Source organism: Mya arenaria, chromosome 10 (genome assembly GCF_026914265.1).
Source record: "Mya arenaria isolate MELC-2E11 chromosome 10, ASM2691426v1".
In the NCBI taxonomy this organism is placed as follows: Eukaryota; Metazoa; Mollusca; class Bivalvia; order Myida; family Myidae; genus Mya; species Mya arenaria.
In genome coordinates, this window is record NC_069131.1 from 52028984 (window position 1) to 52037705 (window position 8722).

General features: G+C 37.1%; 1 long non-coding RNA gene across 1 annotated transcript; it reads right to left on the bottom strand.

Annotated features, from left to right (window-relative positions):
- Positions 1-5126: 5126 nt before the first annotated feature.
- Positions 5127-8499, bottom strand: LOC128206987 (uncharacterized). Its single transcript, XR_008256627.1, has 3 exons — positions 6827-8499; positions 6330-6606; positions 5127-6087 (listed from the first exon to the last, which is right to left on the bottom strand). It is a non-coding gene; the product is annotated as an uncharacterized LOC128206987 (long non-coding RNA).
- Between the last annotated feature and the right edge of the window lie 223 nt (positions 8500-8722).

The window sequence follows — 8722 nt, forward strand, 5'->3', positions numbered from 1 at the left end:
AATCAATACCAATCATCAGGTATGTTGTATCCGAACGTAAGGCAGATAATATTGTTCGCAAAACCTTGAATATGGACATTTGTTCCACTTTTTAATGAGATCAGCGGCGGAATGCTATTTTGAGACCTTTGCGTTAGGCGTGAGTCTTCTAATAATGACCCGATAGGTCGCATTTTCTGTTGTTGTTTTTTCATTGATTTGCATGCAAATGCATCATATCTCGACAATGAATAACAGCTATCACGTGCCTTGTATACGAACATAATGCAGACGGTATTGTAAGGAAAACGTTTAACTTGGACCTGCATCAAGGTATGTTTATGGAAGCTGCGACGCGATGCACTTACAAACCATGTTAGTATAATGAATAACAACTATCAGAAATGTGTGCCCGGACGAAATGCAGATAATTCTGTTAGTACATTACTTTATTTGGACATTGTCATTTCGACGAGAGCCTCGGCGGAGTGCTATTCTGTGAACGGTTACATCAGACGACAATATTTTGTCAATGTATACAAGCTACCAGGTGTCTTTTATCCGAACGTAAAACAGATAGTATTGTTCGGAAAACATTGACATTACAACGGCATGAATGTATTTCTTTATGGAAGCTACGAAAACTGCAATCACATATCATGATAATAACATTAATTTATTATAAGCTATAAAGTATGTTTATCGGAACGTAAAACAGATACATTTGTTTGTAAAACATTGAATTTGGACCATCGTCCCTCATAAATTGCATAATATTTCATTGGTTTGCATGCATGTTTAGCATAACTTGCCTATTAATAACAACTTCCATGTGTCTAGTATCCGAACATACTAGTAATGCAGATGATATTGTTTGGAAAACATTGAATTTAGAATCGCATGAAGGTATAACTTAATGGAATCAGCGAAGGAAGGTACTTACACAGCATGATCGTATATTTAATAGCAACTATCAGATAGGTTGTATCCGAACAAAATTCAGGTAATGCTATTTGTAAAACATTATAATTGGACCATTTCATAAAGGCTGCGGCAGAATGCTATTTTGTGAAATGTTCCGTCAGGCGTCAGTCTAGCAATGCTTTGATTAACCGCGTTTTTTTCTTGAATGTTTTTTTTTTTGCATGTATGATTAGCATATCTTGCCAATAAAAACAGCTACCATGTATCTAGTATGAAAACAAAATTCATATAGTTTTTTTTATAGAAAACATTGAATTTAGACCGGCATCAAGGTATTGTTTATAAATGCTCTGTCGGAAATCATTTACAAATAATTCTAGAATAATGAATAACAACCTCATTAAAGGTATGCTGTATCCGATAGAAATGCAGGCGCTTAACCACAGCCCATTTTTAATCTCAGATTACGTTGCTAGTGTTCGCGGAGTTGCATTCTAAAGCTAAGGAATGTCTCTTGAACAGTTTACGCACAGCAATGGCAGTTTGAACTGACATGCACCCTTACCTGTCGCACACGCTTGACCTGACCCAAATGCAACGGCATCAAGACTGCCACCAGCTTCTTGCACGGAAACAACATCCATGAGAATGCTCGTGTGAGATAATTTTTATCCATACCCTCGCGCATGATTGTAACCCTCATTTCCGTAAAAAATAATGCGCTCTGTTACGGTTAAATCCATATTGTAAAAGCCTATGGAATATACTTATAATGCCAGATTGCGATATTGAAAATAGGCACCTTTCGAAAGTTATGCAAGCTTCGGACGACCTTTGTTATTTCTAATGCGTTAATACAAAACTATTTTAATCTGTTTCATTATTTGGGGAACACTATCAACTCCATTTTGATTTATCAAATAACAGAAAACGCGTTCAAGGCATATCGCCATGCCATGGCCCCAATGATCTACAGATATGCCTTACCAAAGTAACATTTAAAATTCCAGTGATTTCCTGACGGGAATCTATACGATGAAGTTTGTCCTGTCTACTCTGATATCATACATGCTGCAGAAATGTTCACATGTTTCCTTTATACTCTTAATAATATTATATTTACCGTACCAGGAAAGAAATCTTGCTGCGTTAGCTGCTCAATCGTGCCGGATTCCTTACCGCCATTACAAAACAAAAAGGGCACGACAACGGAGAAGAGGGCCATCTGGAACCACTGTATGACTGAAGTTATATCTTCGTCCATCTAAGTTTTCGGTCCCCAAGATAAATTGGGCTAGTCGAGATTCCATATTGATTAAGACATATCATTATTGAGGCTTCGGTTAGTACAATTACTACTTGTTCACAGCACCCGTGCAATGCCATCGAACATTTTATCAATTTATTTAGTACGGACATGCCGATCGAATAGTAGCACACTGGGGTCAGTGAGTTTCATTCTTATACAACTTTGTTTTATCATACTTCCGTTTCTGGAATGCAAACCATTTCGAACTTCGTGTTTGAATATTTTGTCTTTTCTTTACAATAAGAAGACCATTATTTCCATAGCGCCTATGGTAAACGTTCTTAAATGCAATTGTCTTGCATATTATGGAATAAGCTAGACTGGGTTTGATGTGAATATTTATACTTCTCAACAATGCTTCTTTAACTTAATCAATTCAGCTTTCAGCATTGCAGTTTGTATTTGAGGTATCCGATAAACAGGCCTGGTGACTCAATGATATTTTGGTATCATTTGGAAACGTTTCATAACTTGAGATATTATAGCTTAACATATACTGATACAACACAAACGTTTTTTGCGCCTTGAATAATTAGACATGTGTCATTTCAAACCAGAGTTTGATTTTAGATAAAAAAAATATACGTCAAACTGTAAAAACTTTATCAAAAGCGTTTAAAAAGCCGTATATCATATGGGATCACTCATACATGTCTTCAATAAGTTGAGTTCAGCTGGAGAGAGCGGAACATCGCGATATTTATCAAGTTATTCTGTATCATAATAATACTCTAAGGAAAAGAAAATATTTAGGTATTTTTTAAAGGTATAAGTTTAAAGTTGTAAGTAATCTTTACGCGTAACGTTTGATAATTAACGTACAAATCTTACGCGAAATTGTTTTGTTTTGCATAAGACAAATACTTTGAAAACTTTGATAAACTTGCAAAAGATGAAACTGATTTTAATTGCTTAAAAAAAGAATATTTATAAGTAAAAATATGATTGTTGGTCGACAAACGTCATAAGAAATATGAAGCAAAGATTTGTTTTATTGCAAAAACTTTCCATTTATGTAGACTTCAAATATCATGCAGATGTCTGTACGGATAAGTAGTTGAGTTTCATTGAAAATATACAAATCTCGTTTCTGTGACGTGTATTCGCTGAAATAATGCTATTTTTGCACTTGATGAATTCCAGTAGACGTTTTGTTAATTAAAATAAAACATAAATGTGCAGCGCAAATTTCATCAAGCAATATTTCGAACGAGGGTTTCACTATCTTCCCCTAATTATATAAAGTTTCAATATACATTGGGCACTAAGTCAAACTTTTATTAGCATGATTTGGACTCTTTGGTTTAGCCGTATGGAATAGCACTTTAAATTTCGATAGTACCTATGCTAACATTGATCATTATTTCAGACATCTTTTTAGGGTATCCGAGAGGTACTCAGAGGACAGCATCATTGCCAATCCTTGCGACAGATGCCGACTTACAGCTGGTCTGAATGTATCCCGACAATGATCAAGCCACGTTCGTTCTTCATCGGCTGGTAAAAGGTGAAAAGTAAAACTTTGTCTAATAAAGACAATGCCTACGTCCATTTCTAGTTCCATTTTGAAGCGCTTTGGATCAATAGTTGTATACCAAGTTAAATATAACATCATCAAAGCTTTAGCGTAGTGTAATGTTTTGCATCAGATAACGTCTAAAACTAAGGTACCAAAGTTGTACTTTAGTGATTGCTATAAGAAATATGGCACTTATTTCAAACGATACGGCACTATTTTCTTGTAATATTGCGGCATGCACGAATTTCAATTCAAAATGCGGCCAGCCAATAGTTCGTTTGAAACGATTGTTTGTACATTTTTGTCTCATAAGGATAATTATGTACATATATTCTGGTGTACCTGGTCTTAATTGTCATTATACACATTGCATCATTTTCCAAACGAAACGGTACTATTTCTTGGTCATATAAATGGCATGCACGAATTTAAATGCAAATTGCGGCGAACCAATAGTTCATGCGGAACGATAAGTGTGTACAATTGTGTGTCATAAGGATGTACTCATGTAGAATCGTGTACCCTTTTTTAAAGGTCATCCGAAACATGGAATTTTACACCAAAGTATACGGCACTATTTCCTGGTCATATTGCGGCATACACGAATTTTAAAGGATAAGATACGGCTAACAAATAGTTCGTTCAATATGATAATTTGTACAATTTAATACTTTTAACATGTGTACATGTGACATGCGGGTGGCACCAACTTTAATGCAATGTGCCTTTGGCAACAGAGATTACCACAAGTTAGAAACGCATGTACACACTTGTGCATACGCACACACACACACACGCACGCACACATACACATCGTGTATATACGACATTATAAATAAATATTAATAGGCAGGGACCGTAAGACACTTGAATTTAACCCAACGCATATTTCGAGAAATACAGTAAAGACAATGTTGCATACTATCGTCTGTATATTACATGAGCCATACACGCGCTGAATGCTACCCAGTTTATGTCACCTGAAACACTGTTAGGACAACGTTGAATACTATGATACATATAGTTAAACTTGACCCTATTTAAACTCGAGACACAGCTCGTACAATCTCGCAAACTATCGTATGTGTATTTCAACGGCCATACGATACTTGAACTTGACCCATCTTATATGACCAGACATTCAGTCAGTACAATTTTGCATACTATCGTCTATATAGTTCAAGGTCAATCAGTAGGTTCAATGTGAAGATCAAAAAAGTAAAGATTATTTTAAGGGTACGGCGTATTTTACGTCACAATATTAAACTTATAATATATCACAAATATAGATATTGTACTTTGTATAGCTGTACCTTATTTTGACTGAAATCGTACGTGTGCTTGCCGACTTTGCAATAGTCCATAATAAATAATTGTTTGAAATATTGTTTTCGATACATTTATTGTATAGTCTCTACACACACAACACCAATTCAGATGATTTCAAAAATAATATGGGGTCTCCTTAACACACGTTTCTTGATTTTTAGGACTTGTTACATAACCAAGGTTCAATAAGAATGCTTGAACATATATAGTTGTAGAGAAGATGGGCAATAAACATGTTGGCAACGTTTAAATTCGAATGCTTTATGAAAGGTTCGCAATAACCACTATGAAGTAGACAGACAGTGGAAACTTATATCCTCATCCTAAATTCATGCTGAGTTGAGTATGAAATCTAATTTAAAAAAGTATCTATCTTAGTCTTCTCCATAACAATGTATGCATACTATGGATGATCAATAATTACGTAGACTGCCTCTATTTCAATAATAGTAAAAGACATGCATTACTAAACGTCGTTTTATCCACAACTGCTTCTGTAAATATCAGAAATGTTTGCCCCTCCTACATCAAATCACGGCGAGTTGAAGAGGCACACTGTCGCGCTGTCGGCCAACGTCGTAATCTGTTCGACGACGTCAACGACGTTGCCTATGTTGAAGGTGCTCGAGATACGTCTTGTGTGATCTCACTTCTTCTCAAAGTAGGCTCCGGACCATTGTAAATAGTGTTCGTGTCTCTTTTGCCATTTGTTGAAGATGATATCCCGATAGTACACTGCCGGAGTTCTGGTGTATCAATGCGTTTGCAGCCGTCTGTAGCTCCCGCAAACTTTCAAATCGGCGACCTTTGAGGTGGGACTTCAACTCCGGAAAAATGATAAAGTCGAACGGGGCCATGTCAGGTGAGTACGGGGAATGTGAAAGAACCTCCAATCGTAGGACGCTAATCACAAGCTGTGTGGTCAGCACATATAAGGTGGGGCATTTTCCTGATGGAGGATGAAATTATCAACCGGGATGTCACTGCTCTTCTTTCTAAGCGCCCGGATGAGATCACGGTCGAGTACCTGTTCACAATGTTAAAAACGTTTTTAGAGTCATACTGTCACATTGGAAGTTAATTAATTTGCGTTTATATTCATAACAGGTGTTTGGCAACTACAAGATAAATATGATTATCTCTATCTTAATTTAGCAATTTGCGCAAAAAGGATTTACCCCATTTGTTGATATATTGAATTTGTTTTACAATATGTAATGCAAAAAAAAATAAGTGAACTTCTACTGAATGTTTATCATTGTTATTTACTTTAAATGAATATTGCCTTCGAATAATACCCCGCGTTTACCGTCCTCCTAAAAGGCACCACATGACACAGGATCATTTCCCGTCAATCCGCAAACATCATGTACATCTGTTTAGGCGGAACGTGAAACTCGGGTTTTCTCAGGTAGTGTTGACCCAGCTCTCTTTCATACAGCCGACTGTGCCTTGGTAGAAACTTCCCCGACTCCTTCACGCGCCTCTCTCTCTCGATGCCAGTCAGGATGCGTGGCACAACGCGCGCGTCGTTTGCAAATGCATCCTATATCAGAATAAAAAGTAAGATTTGGTGATTTTGAAAATGATAAAAATAACTGTTTGCGGTTTCCTAACATGGAACAATTTAAAACATTTTATTGTTCATCACAATAATTTGAAACAATTTGAATACATGTATTCCCCAATCGATCTAATATTAAAGTATTATTATACTTCAGTAAATTAAAACTCATTGTACAAGAGAAGTGAATACTGCAAAATACCTTCCGCATTTTAATTCGTTGGTCAGAATGCTGTGTGCGGTTCCATAGCTGACATTGGCAACCCCTGAAAGCTCCTGTAAAGTCATTCTGCAATTCGCTTTCAGTTTCTCTTTGATTGACGTCATGGCTGACGGTCCGATTGTTGAATTCCGTCCACGAACTGCATCATCTTCAAGGTACTGTCGGCCATCAGAAAAGCGTCGATGCTACTCGAAAACCAGTGCACGGCAAAACACAGTTGTCTCCCCGTGTCAGCTTTAGAAGCTTATATGTTTCGGATGGTGTTTTTCCTATTTCTTTGCAAAATTTAATGTTTGTGAAAAGTTTCAAACGTTCTTATGATGACATATTTAAATTCATAGCATGCGTGACTGTCATAGAGCAGACATTGTTTATTTTAAAATGCAACGGCCGATTGACGTGTTTGTCCCTCCTACATCAAATCACGGCGAGTTGAAGAGGCACACTGTCGCGCTGTCGCCCCGAGTCGTCATATATATGTGACGACGTCAAAAACGTCGCCTATGCTGAAGGTGCTCGAGGTACGTCTTGTGTGATCTCACTTCTTCTCAAAGTAGGCACCGGACCATTTGAAATAGCGTTCGTATCTCTTTTGCCATTTGTTGAAGATGATATCTCGATAGTACTCTGCCGGATTTTGGTGTATCAATGCGTTTGCAGCCGTCTGTAACTCTCGTAATTTTTCAAATTGGCGACCTTTTCACAATGTTAAAACCATTTTTAGAGTCATACTTTCACATTGTAGCTAGAAGTTTGCTAATTAATTTGATTTTATATTCATAACAGGTGTTTGGCAGCTACAAGATAGGTATGATTATCTCTTTCATAATTTAAGAATTTGCAAAAAGTGGATTTACCCCAATTGTTGATATATTGAATAGGTTTAACAATATGTAACAATATGTAATATACAAATTATAATTAATTGAACTTCATCTGCAGCAATAATATTGTGTTTTTTTACTTTAAATAAATATTTCCTTCGAATAATACTCAGCGTTTACAGGCCTCCTTACAGGTACCGCGTGGCACAGGATCATTCGCCGTCATTTAGCAATCATCATGTACATCTGTTTACCGGCGGAACGTGAAACTCGGGTTTTCTCAGGTGGGGTTGACCCAGCTCTCTTCCATACAGCCGACTGTGCCTTGGTAGAAACTTCCCCGACTCCTTCACGCGCCTGTCTCTCTCGATGCCAGTCAGGATGCGTGGCACAACGCGCGCGTCGTCTGCAAATGCATCCTGTATCAGAATAAAAAATATGATTTTGCGATTTTGAATGTGATAAAAACAACTGTTTGCGGTTGCCTTTCTTGTAACAATTTATAACATTTATTAAGTGTTCATCACAATAATTTGCAACAATTTGAATATTTCCCAATCGATCCAATATTAAAGTATTACTATTCTTTAGCGAATTAAAAATTATTGTACAAGAGAAGTGGATACTGCAAAATACCTTCCGCATAATTATTTCGGTGGTCAGAATGCTGTGTGCAGTTCAATAGCTGACATTGGCAGCCTCTGACAGCTCCCGTACAGTCAATCAGCAGTCCGCTCTAAGTTTCTCTTCAATTGACGTCACGGCTGACGGTCCGATTGTTGACTTCCGTCCACGACCTCCATCATTTTCAAGGGACTGTCGGCCATCAGAAAGGAGTCTATGCCCCTTGAAACCAGTGCACGGCAAACGCAGTTTTTCTCCCCGTGTCAGCTTTAGTACCCTATACGTTTCTGTTGATGTTTTCCCTATTTCTTTACAAAATGTAATATTTGAACGAATTTCCAAACGTTCTTGTGACGGCATATTTAAATTCATCGCATGTGTGACTGCCATAGAGCAGACGTTGTTTATTTCAAAATGCAAAGGTCGA